The following is a 13,587-nucleotide window of genomic DNA, read 5'->3' on the forward strand; positions in this document are numbered from 1 at the left end:
ATTAGAAGAGCATGTAAACAAACTAATGTATACTATACTAAAGTTTACTAGTGCATGTTTTAGGTAATACGTTTGGAAAAAGTGATTGCAAGTGATAAATATATCTTTTTTTCGGAAATTTTATAAGTCTATGATTTGCTGTATGTCCAATGTTGCTGCTCTATCTTAGTAAAAAGCTAGCTGAATTGTGTTTACTTAACAGCTATTTATCATCTTAGCTTGACACTATCTGTAGTTATAGCATTTTAGTTTATCATAACATTCGCTAGAACTTTACAGGTGTTAAAAATTAACTTTAGTAGGTCTTTATTCGCATTAAAAAAAGTTTAAACATTTTCAGGTGGATGCAATTGAGAGTAAAACTTTAAAACTTTATTTTAAATTCGAGCTTAAAGTTATGACTTTTTGAATTATAACCTTTAATAAAAACTGTGTAAACGTTTATTATAATTGATAACGGTCGGTTTTTATTTGAAAACTGACAAATTAATAGTTAAAACTGTTCAAAATAAATAAATCCATGTAGATTAATTTACTTCTCCATCAAACTGTAACTCTTTTAGTAATAGTTAGTTAGTTTATTGAACGATAAAAAACGATCCAAATATTTGGTCTAAGGACCTGGTGCACGAAGAACCTTACGGTTATCGAGTCGCACACCACGGATACGTTTTAATGTCTTGTCCAGGACAGACAATAGTACATTTTTATCAGAGCGGTTTAAAAATATTAACTGCTTATAATCTAAAAACTTTAATGTACTGAATTTATTCATATTTAACATAAAATTTTCAAATAAATACGAATCTTACAAAATTTTGCTCCAAAAATAAATATTTTTACAACTGTTTATTGAGCTTTTTTCCGCGTGAAAAATGCTGTAAACTATATGCTACATCAATTAGACTCAAAAATTTTCACAAAGTAAGTTTGTTTAGTCCTCATCAAGACTAAAATTATATATAACTGTTTCATTTAGTAAGTTAAAGGTAATGGTTATAGTAAGTTAAAGGTTAACTATAAACTAGCTTTTTATCTCTAATCATCACTTGTGAAGAATTTTTGAATATAAAACACCGTAAATGATATTTTCTAAATTGAAAAAAGAAATACAAATAAGCTAATGCTTATCAAACTATGTTTCAAGTTCAACCTCCAGTCCAAATTAATATTTGATGGTAGTTTTTATAAAATTGAAAGTTTTTTTGACTTATTATTAATGTTATAGCATAAGCTATGCTTAAAGTATTTAAAACTTTAAAAATAATATCTACAAAGTAAGTAACATTTTCAAGCACTAGGTCAATAAATTTTGTGTTGGTAAAACCACGTTAAACATCATGCTAATCACGTATCATTATGAAAACAATTTGCAACCTTGTTCGCGTCGCCTCAATCAAACAAATGCAGCCATTATGACGTAACACGTGAATCATTGTCACGTCACCAGCACACCGATGTTTACAGAATACCGGCCCGATCTCTGTTCCCACGGCAACAAGTATTATTTTGGTTCGTTGTTATGAAAAGCGATTAAAGCGCGGCAGTTAAAGGGAGGTCTTTTGTTCAGTGGCTAATTTTAAAACTTAATTATGAATAAGTCGACTGTTTCAGCTAAGTTCGGACTCTTAAACCTTTCAAGTGTTTTATAACATGAAGTGCGTTTTTCTTTGTGTTCGCTTGTAATCAAGACATTATAAATTTAGTTTACTAATATTGTTGTTTTAAGCCTGCTTTTGATATTACATTTTATGTCTACTAGTGTTAGTACTTGAACAAGTTTTGATTGACTTTAGTTTTTAAACATTTTAAACAAATTAACGCTGTTACTTATAAAAAATTGAACTAACAAAGTAACAAGTATTAATTGTTAAGAAAAAAGCTTTTAAAATTAAGAAAAAGCAAGTTAATTACAAAACAAACAAAGATAAAAAAATATTTGAAAATTTCTTTTTGCTTAAATTAGCTCAGGCCTTTTAAGATAAATAATAATTTTGTGTTATAAAAGCATTTTTAGAAGTAAAATTATTAATTATAAACAAACTTAATGTGTAATACCTTCAATAAATGACTATAAATAAAATACAGTTAGTTAGCGTTATATACAACATTACCTTAATCGTACCTAATTTAACAAAGAAACCGAAAACTTATCTATTGAAAATTAAAAGTTATATAAGTACATTACAAAAGGAGTTTACATTTGTTACAAGTAAAAACTTCGTGTTTAATATTCTAACAACCTATTCATAAACATATAAGGATTTATTAAAGTAACATTTGATGTTTTCTACCTTGAAATTTTATACTAACCTTTATGTAAATAGTTGCTTAAAATAACATATAAAACTCAACGGCTAATTTACAAAATTTATTCCCACAACAAGAAACTCTTACTCATGCACTTATTAAATTTTAACATTAATCAAGATTCACGATTAAAACACATAAACATGTTTTATGACATATCAATAACATCATCTATCCCCCCCTTCAAGTGCCTGTGATGTTTCAATAATTTTGTTGAGTTTTCAAGGAATGCATATTAACATGAAATAACTTTTAAGATTTTAGACCACTTGAAAAATGTTCATGTAGTTTTTTACTTTATAGACTAATTTTTCATTAGAAAATTATTTAATAGTATATAAGCATAAAAAGATTTTCATGATATGATGAGCTCTAGCTACTTTAGTTTTAAAATAAAACGTTTAGTCTATTAACCTTTTATTATAAAGCTTATACAAAATGTATTTATGTACTCATAAATACTAAGCTACAACTTTTTATATTACAAAAGTAATTTCATAGTTAATCAAATTTTAAACAACTTTTAGCTTTTATACAGTTGGTTTTTCAAATTGTTATCACTTATTTTCTCTAAATACTTAGTTAAGTTATATTCTTTAACTGTATTCTTACATGAGTTTCTTTTATGAAACAATTTTTTTATTTCATAAAAGAGACTCATGTAAGAATACAGAGTAAGAAGAACTTTGTTAATTTTATTTATTATATATTTAATATAAATGTATAATTAAGTAGCAACGTAAGGCTCGAACTTAACGAATTTACAGTATACACCTGCAAACTTTAATATAAAAATTACACAGTACTTAAAATTAAGTTCAAACAAGTTTAATTAACCTCTAAGACAAAAAGATCAATTTTCATTAAAAGTTTAATGAAATTAAAAGAGACGTGAAGCTATCATTTTTATTATGACAAACAAGAGCCTTAAAATGTAATAAAATAATTGTCTAAAACCAAAAGTTTTGATGTACTTATTATAAAAAACTTCGATATTTTTTAACACTTAAAATTCTTGATAAATGTTGCTAAAAATACAATTATATATGGAAGAATTCAAAAAGGAGCTTTTATATATTTTAACTTTTAACAAAGAACTGAAAAAATGTTCTAACAATATATTTAATACTTTAAATGAAGAATTACTGTTTTATCTGTAAGCGCAGTGCGAGTATTAGACAATTGAATTGTAAAACAGAAAACCAGCGGTTGCAAGTTCAGTAGGAATAGATTTAAACTGCTTTAATAAGCTAAATTAGAATATGCTAAAACAAATATAATATAAAGTAAGTAACCAAGTAAAGATGCGAGTACTTAGTTTACATTAGAATTACTGCAGAGCAGGCACGTGGCTTGGTACGTTTCTACAAATCTACAGAAACGTATACTTATATGCGAAAAAACTTGCTTTTATTTCAGCTTAAAAATACTCTGCTTTCTTAGCTTTAAGTATTCATTTAAACTTAGTTTTGCCCTCCTGAGAGATAATTTCGACGTGTATGTACTCTCTAGCACTTTTAGTGTCGTAAAGATTAAACGAATTAAATACATCCAAATTGTAAAATTTAGCGCATTAAAGCTTTAATTTGTCAAAAAGCTACAATGCAAAATTGATTCTAATGGAAGCTGTAGCTTTATAAATCAAAATCATACAATTTTATGTTACAAAAATTTGCACAACTTGTTGTTACTATTGACTACGTTAAATGTTTGATTTTGAATACAATATAAATGTTTTTGAGTTAAATTTTGATTTTCTAATACTTATTTTTAATTAATGTTTTCTGGGTTTTACACAAGTGGCAGCACATAAAGAGTCATAGGGGGTGTGGAGCAAAACAAATTGCCTTGTATACAGTTATCACTCGAACTTCAACATTTCATTTTTGATTATTAACATGACTGCATAGTTTCAGATTAAATTTAATAACATTAGAGGTAATTTAAGTTGCTGTGTTCCCGCTAGGACGTTATCACGCGTCATTTCAGATGTTTTAATTTTTGTAGATTCGTAACTTTTTTGAGCTAGCTACGTCCCTGCTGCAGAGAATTGTTAAATTAGATTACAAACGAAACTAACATGACTAAGTGTAAAAATAAATATTTTTATATTTTTTTGAGATATATCTTAAATATTTAAAATGATAAATTAAGGTATAAAGACATAACTGTTCAAAATATAGTCGGATTTAAAATTAAGTATTTTACCTATTATTAACTATTATACGTAGAAAATTTTTCATTTTAATGAAAACATGTATACACCTACTTTATTCTATGCTTCTATTCTTACATTACAGTGATCATTTTTTTACAGAACCCAGTTGAAGTGTGTTGATTCGTTAACACACAGAAACATATGTTGGTACAATTAAGGAAGATTACTGTACAATTTGTTTTATTATATTGGTATAAAGACATATTAATTCAGCTTTGGAACTGATAAAACTTTATTTGTTTTAAATTTATTTTCACAACGAATTTCGTTAAAAATAGATAAACGTATACTTTTGTTACGCGTTATAACATTTTGAATTTATTTAAAAGTAACTACTTATTTAGTTTTACTTACAAAGATATTGTTGCATTTCTTTATTTGAAAATAATATATAAAGTAGGGCAGTCTAAAACAAAAAATGTCTCTCATGAAGTTAAAAAATATTGTACGTTTTGTTATTTAGAACAAACAAGTTTTGAAAAGACTTAGTTATTCTATTTGAAAAAGAATTTTTGTTAAGCACTAATGAGCTATTTTAGAAAAACTTTTTTGCGTAACAAGATTTAGAAAAAATTAAATAGTATGAAATAAAGAAAATTGTATGTTAAACAGTCATCTATACTCATAAGTTACAAAAACTTTGCTAATATAAATTTTGAAAAAAGGTTGTACTGCACTTATAGTATCAAAACAAATATTTTTGTTAATAATTTGATAAACATCAATTATAACCCTGAACTTCCAACCGATAATTGATTCGTCTTTAAAAAACAACTTTATGTCTAACTATACAAAATTTTCTTACCTAAGTCAAATATCAACTTTTGATAACAATTAAGTAATATCATTAATAATAGTAAACTTTTTTACGCTGTTTTATTTTACAAAAGCTTCATATTACAAAACATTTTCTTTTGAACAATATATTAGTTATATTAATTATAAAGTTTCATAAAAAAATATAATCCTACTCCTTAGACTTATCTCATAAATTAATATTATATGTATTATCACAGATGTTCTTGTGCTAAAACTTTATTTCAACTAACTATTAAGAATCTATTCTTAGAGCTTTTTGAGACTCCGTAGATCTGTTCTTAAATTTATTTGAGAGCAGTGAAACGCCGTTAGTTGAAATAAAGTTTTAGCACAAGAACATCTGTGATATACATTCCGATAAGCTTAGCTTATCAGGATCTCCAGGATTTAACGCCTTATAACGTTACATCTTATTATATGTATTATGTTAGAAATTATAAAATTATTTAAATTATTTTTTTGCCATAACACTTTTATGACGTTTTGCAGTTTTTTACTTTGAATCAAAATTTTTGTTGAATTTTTTCTCACAAACAGATTTAAAAAGTCAACTACGGAAATATTTATATTGAGTATTGATCAGTGCAACTATAATGCAAATGCAAATCGGAGATAACATGCTGGAAATGCAGCTTCGATATAAAATGAAGGATATGCCAGAATATAAAATGAAGGAAAGGCCAGAATATAAAATGAAGAACATGCCAGAAGATGAAATGAGGGCTTTGGTAGAAGAAGAAGAAAAAATTAAAAACATGCAGCTTGAAGACGATATGAAGGGTATTCTTCGCAATGTAAGTCATTAAGTAATAGTTAAGTACTTTTAATACTTATAAAACAACCAGCTAATTTCTGTTTAGTTTAAAATAGGAAAAGTACTTCCGTAGTCTAAGCATATTTTGTAGTCAACTAAAATAAAACTGAAGCTCAGAAAATATATTGTTTAATTTTTTATTATTTTATACAGATAGCTGCATCTTAAAATAAGTATGTAGTATCAATTTCAGTTAATTTAAGAAATAATTAAGTGCTTTTTAATGCTGTTTTACACAAGTATGAAGAAAAAAATTAAACTTGTAGAGTATATTCTTTAATTGATTGTGTTTTAAAATTTTCGAATTGAAACTTTAAGGTGCTTCAGTTGAGCTTGAATGACGTGAGAGAATCTGGTATCAAACAACATTTCCTTGTTGAGCAAGTAAGTTTGAATTTAGTAAGACTTGTATTTGTTTTTTTTAAATAATGTAAAAAGATTTTATTTCATTGTTAACAAATAAAGGATAATATTGGTTACTTAAAACTAGTTATAATCGAATTTAACTTGGTCTAAATAGCACAAATTGTAATTTAAGGGTTAATATGAGGAAAAAACCTTAGTATGCGTAACAAAATATTAAATTGGAATGTTATGTGATTCGCATAACTTTTAAACAACCTATTTTGATAAACAGTAATAGATTAAAATAATTTACAGCCTCGACAACTGACAGATTGTCAAGCTGTGTCTTCGATGGTGAGAATTCACAAATCAGCCATAGAAATGAGCCATGATAAAGCCATTGAAAGAATTAATGAATTTTATCAAAAGGAATTCTATGATCCCCTGGAAGAGTTTGAAAACAAAATTATAGAAAAGAACAACAGTCGAGTCACTTCGTGAGTTTTATTAAAAAATCGTCCTCAAATAATATTACAGGTCGTATAACAATTATATAATTTAATTATTTTAAGTTTTTGAATAAAAAAATCTGATTAGTTTCACTTCGTGAGTTTGTTGAAAATCTTATCTAAATTTTACTTTTGAACAATATCATTTTCGTATTTTACAAAGTCGTACAGATTAATAATTTTAAGTTATAATATTGTTGTTTCTTTTATTTATATCGTATATGTTTAATTTTTTTACAGTAAAGTAAAAACCCTTAAAGTAATAGCATGCTTAATATAAATGTAGATAGCAATCGCATACTTTACTATAGTATTACATGTGAAAAGTATTAAAAATTAAAAAAATCTGGCTTATGTCATTATAAATTTTAGTTTTTTTCTGAGTATTTTCAAATCTGTAACAACAAAGCTATTTACCTAAGTTAATTGTTATGTTATTAATTTTATACACACTTTGAAGATTTTTCGTCAAGACAGCTTTGGAAGAAGCAGCTTCTTCTATTGCCGACTACAATAAAGAAACTTTCAAAAAGTATTTACAATTCTGCACATGGATGATGACAGAATTAAGCAAAAGTAAGTTGAATTATTAAACTAAAACTTCAAATTATAACTACAACTTGATTAATAAAGTAATAAGTGAAAACTAAAATTAACTATCAAAAATAAACAGAGAAAACTCCAAATAGTACATTTGAAGTCATCCAAGTCAAAGAGAACGGATCAAAAGCAGTCGAAGCGGGCGACTTTTACGAGGATGATTTCGAAGAGGACATTTCTCCACAGTATTCTTCAATCTCCTCCAAGTCGTCCCGCGGCTCCGTCCACTCCGACAAAAGTTCCCTGGACTCGATCGCCTTTTGCTCGCCTGAAGGTTCGGAATGTCAAGCTAGTCCGCAGGAACCACTAACCACACACCCGACACCTTATGTGGAAATAATCGGAAAGAAACCATCCAGTGTTCAGGATTGGGACTCGTACAGCGATGCTTTAGTTTTCGAAGATGAACCAGCTCGTGACTGCATTCAAAAAGAAGACAAGGGTGTTCAAAGCTCTCCATTGAGAGACATGGTGACACTAGTTGATACGGCAACTGAAACAACAGAGTCTGTTATACTTACTGAAAATAAATGCACTGAATGTCTGGTACAACTTGACGATAAGTTTAGTCAAACATCAAAACTCCAACATGGCTTAATTTTCGAAGATGCAACGAACTTCAGCTGCATGCAAAAAGAAGACAAAGGTGCACAAATATTTCCTTTAAGCTGTGACAAAGTAACGCAGGTTGATACCGCAACTGCTGAGAGTACTGAGAGTAAATATACTCAAAGTCTGGTACAGCTTGATGAAAAGTCTAGTCAAACCTCCAATCTCCACATAGGCGAAATTTCAAAAGCACCAGAAAGCTCAAAAAGATCAGGTTTTTTAAACGCTAAACCCTCCCAGCTCCAACTAGACGAAATTTCAAGAGTACCAGAAAGCAAAACATCATGTTTTTTTAACGGTCAAACCGATAAACACAAATTGTCTTCTACTTGTGACCAAATCACAGAATATCTTGCATCAACTGAGAGCAGGTTTGCTGAACGTCTAACAAAACTCGATAAAAAGTTCAATCAAAACTCCTATCTCAATTTACAATACACAAGCTCAAAAACATTCAGTAGTTCGAATGCTGCTAAGAAGTCCAAAAAGACGAAAACCTCAAAGTCAAAGAGTTTTAAGGTAAGCTAAAAGTTTTTTAATTTTTACACATATTAGTGTTTTTAAGTATTTTAATCTTTTTTATTAATTTCATCTCCACAGGGTATAAGCGGATTCTTCCGAAAACGTACTAAAAGCTCCAACATCTGTCTAGACGAAAGTTCTACAGAACCAGAAAAATCTGAAATGCCCAGTAACTCGAAGGCTGATAAAAACACAAAACAGAAGAAACTTTTAAGCTCCAAAAGTTTCAAAGTAATAGACTTATTTTTTTACTATTTTTTGAAGTTTTTAAGATCGTTTTTTAAAAATTACATCTCTACAGATTTTTCGCGATAAAAAGTCTAATCAAACAGCAAATCTCCATCTAGACAAAAGTTTAAAACCAACAACTAGTTCGAAAACTTTTGAAAAAACAAAAAAGAAGAAAACTTTCAGCTCTAAAAAACTCAATGTAAGTTAATTACTGGAATACTAATTTCCTTTAAGTATTAAAATCTAGGTTTTAAATTCAAATCTTCACAGGGCTTTGGTGGATTTTTCCACAATTTCATGCAGAGAAAAAGTAACAAAATTTCAAGCGTAAAGGAAGAGCTGCTTGAAAATTGAAGGCGCTCCTGGTGTGAAACACTGAACTTTCACACAAACACCAAAACAATTCTTATTGAAAACTATATGTTCAATGTAATAAACCTATATGTTAAATGTTAAACACATAGTAGTTTGGTTTTTTAGTATATTCAAAATAAATATCAAAATTTAAACTTTCTACAGTAGCTTAAATATTTATTCGAATAATAGTTTCTATTAAAGTAACTATTTTTAAACCATTTTAATAAGAACAAAGTGAATAAATGCATGACAAACATTAAAATTTGTGTTAACTTACAGTTCTATTTTAAGTTTGAAAAACAGATTTATTAAAACACACAAATAGACTTTTTAAAGCTGTTTATTTGTCAAAGGTATAACATTGAAAATGACACGTTCTTATGAGTATATTACTAAAAGAAAACTATTAAACTACAAAATTTATAACATATTATCAGATAGTAGCATTATTTAATTTTAAAAAGGTGCTTACTAACATACTTCGAGATATTTTGATTTGTAACTATAAAAGAAGGCTTGTCGTATGTTTTTTTTTATTGTTAGCAGTGTAAAACACCTTTTTTATAAACAGAATTTGAAAGATTTAAAGTTTTAAAACATAATTTTTAAGGAGTAACAAGAATAATAATAAAGTATTAAACAAAAAAATCATGACATATTCTCAGGCAATAGCATTATTTAGATTCAAAAACCTGCTTATTAAATTACTTTGACATATTTTTATTTTTAATATAAAGTAATGACTTGTCGTATGTTTTTTTAATTGTAAACAGTGCAAAACTATTTTTTATAAATAGAACTTGAATGTTTTAAAGTTTAGAAGTATAAATTCTTAGCAATTGTCATTAAAAGCTTAGATAGACTATTATTTTAGGACTTAATTGTAAGTTTTAAGCGATACTCATTCAAAGTTTTTATTAGTTACATTGTAAATATTAAACATCTGTTATAAAAAAACTATCTTACATTTACTTTTTTTTTAGTTTCGCTTATTTTAGATAAAACAAACAAATACGTTCTATTCTGAGTCTTAATGTTTGTTTTACAACAGCTTCTAAACTTGATTTATGATAAGTTCACAAAAAATACAGTACTAAGTTAAAGTTTATAGCATCACCAAGATTACTTGTATAAAATTATAGTAACTTTTCCCTAAAAAACTAAGTTTAGTTACTACTTTTTCACTAGTTTCAGTTTAAATTATTTTATATTAATTGAAAGCATAAAAAAAATTCATTAATTTTGTTATAAAATATTAAAAAGATGCTACAAAAAGCCATAAAACAGTTTAGGCTGCATAGGTTTAAACATCGATACTGCGACTTACTTTGGTTTTTAACATACTTTAACAATTTATATCAATAAGAAGAGTTTAAGGTAAACAGAGAATCTGTTTACAGCTTTTAAAATTTAGACTTTGGTTTATTTTAAAAGAATCATGAAAATTTTTCATTAGTATTAGTAAATTAATAAAAAGTCAGTAAAAAAGCATACAGCTGAGTAAGTATAACTTGAAAAAAGTTTTAATAAAATTTCAAAATAACTATTATCTAAATTTTTAACAGTTCTTTTCTTGTTGATTTTTTTACACTTTATATGATTTTCTACTTTTAATTGGTATAGCTATTAATGCAATTTTGAGTGTAGACAAGACTAAACAGAAACAAGACATTTTAAAATACTGACTGATTTATCAGAAAATGAAATAGTAAGTAAGTTTATCGAACAAAAACGAAAATGCTCAAAAAATGTTGGTCTTAGAACCTAGGTATCTGAGTCGCATACTAAACAAATACTACAAACATGCATTGATGTAAAAATAGAAGTACACGGTGTACTGTACACCTGTACGTGTGCTACAATTTGTTTTTGCAGCAAAAGTACCAAGAATCAATTAAACTTTATAGAAAAGTTGTTTTCCTTTGAATTTTTTGTTTTTTAACAGTAAACAAGACGTCAAAAATAAGATTAGGTCTGAATAACAATCTTAAACCTTTTAATACTTTCTTATAGTTGCTATGCATATACAATTCTGATTCCTGAATACTTCTATTTATAATGTTCCTAAATTTAAAAAATATTTCTATAAAAAAATAAGTTGGTAAAAAATAAAAAAGTTGTATAATAATGAAATTTCTCTATTTTAGTCTATATAAATGTATTATTTTCTGATGTTTTAATTAGAACTAAAAAGTTAGGCAGTTTCAAGATAAAATTTACATTATACACTATCAGATTTGTACAGCGTTAATTTAAATGACGTGTTAAAATTGCTAAACTAAAATAGTTTACGAGTCGGTTTTTTATTTAACAAACTGTTTTAAAGTTTTTAATGTTACTTTTTGTTCCAAATAAAAAACTCTTCTTTTTTTAATGTGTAGTAGTTTTATACCGTTCGTTTAAACAAAAAAAAAAAGTGTGTGTATTGTTAGTTATAATATTAAAGTTACTTTTGCTGTTAAGTGTTTTATTCCAACTAGCTAACTTGAACTAAATTACAGTTTTATGGAAAAATTAGATAAAACTTAAATATTTTTTTACACTTAGAACAACGATCTCAAGGCATAATCATAAAAGATATATTTTGTTACTTATAATTTTCACTTTCTCCATAGTAACTAAACTATTTAAATAAACTCGTTGTAGAACATGAACCTAAATGCATTACTTCTGTTTTGTGAATCAAAAGTCTGAAACTGTTTATTGAAAAACCAAAAAAGACGAATCAACTCAATATTGCATCAGATAATAAATATTAAAAGGTCAAACAAGTTTGCACATAGTACAACTCTTCTACTATAAATTTCAATTTTATTTATGTAATCTGACAACCTATGTAAGTTTAATAATAATTAATTTTTGATAATAAAAGAAGTAGTAAGATGTAATAAACAGTCTTTTTTATCACTTTAACATAAAGGTTGTACAAAAATGTATTTTTATTTTTAGTATTGAAATTATCATCACATCATAAAGTATGGTAATAGTAATTTATAGATAAAAACAGTTGGTAGATACCTATCATGATGTCCACAAATATTGAGCTGAAATTATATAGTCAGCCTTATATCCATATTTGTATTTTAAACTTTTTTAGCCATAATCTTAAACTAAAAATAAATGTATTTAACCTATTTTTTTTAGTCTTAAATATACTTTGTTTTAAACAAGTTATATAAATACATAAATAGAAATAAATTAACTTGTCACAAACTAATAAAACTTAACTTAGTATTTAATTGTTTTTAGAGTATACATTTTATAAAATATGCTTATTCTTACTAGAATTGAAAACTGAGTTAAAAATTCCTTTTTTTTTGTATAACTATGAATAAAAATAAACAAATTAAATTGTAAATTAAAAATTTTTTAAGGCTATAAGTGTGTTATGCATCTTTATAATTTATTAAGTAAACATAATGATAAAAACAGGTACTTTTTAAAAACAAAGTATCTTTTTAGACTGAACATTGATATTCAGCCTAAAATGATGATTAAAAAAATTGAATATATTTTTTTTTTTGAAAAGGCAAACATTATTAATTTTATATATATATATATATAAATAAAATAAGGTTAATGTTTAAACTTAAACACTTTCAACTGAGCCCACTTGAAGGGCTTTTAAATAATTTATTGAAATGGCGATTTAAAAAATTCTGGAACATATGTTTCACAAAGCTTTAATTTTTCATAAAGCTTTGATCATCAGCCAGTTAAATTCAAAATAAAAAGCACTGTACTAAACAAAGATACAAAAGTTATGCAAAAAACCAAAAAACAGTATGACGTAATATTGTACATTACAAATATTCAGTACAAAAATCGATCTACCTTCTAACTAATCAAACAACTAAAATTAACGAAAACAACAGTTAATTGACTATAAAATGCTTCAAAATTTGTTGTGTTTTAAGAGAAGCTTTTTTATATGTCGACAAGACAATATAAATTTGCTCCTCTTATTTAAATATAATATATATATATATATACATAAAGCTTACTATATAATTTCAGCTCATATTGTTGCAACATCATGTTAGGTAATTACCAAAAAAATTGATGAAATCTTGTTTAACTTTTGTATAAATAATGTTTATTAATGATAGTTTTTGTTTTAGCCATGGCATTATTATAGTGACATACCAAATTTTTCTTAAAAGTTGTATTCTGACTAAAAATTAATAATTTTTGCCTTTTCAAAAATATTAATGGTAGTACCTAAGTTGTTATTTTTAAAATGAAACAATGTC

Source organism: Thalia democratica, chromosome 1, assembly GCF_965202585.1.
Source record: "Thalia democratica chromosome 1, ktThaDemo2.hap1.1, whole genome shotgun sequence".
NCBI lineage: Eukaryota > Metazoa > Chordata > Thaliacea > Salpida > Salpidae > Thalia > Thalia democratica.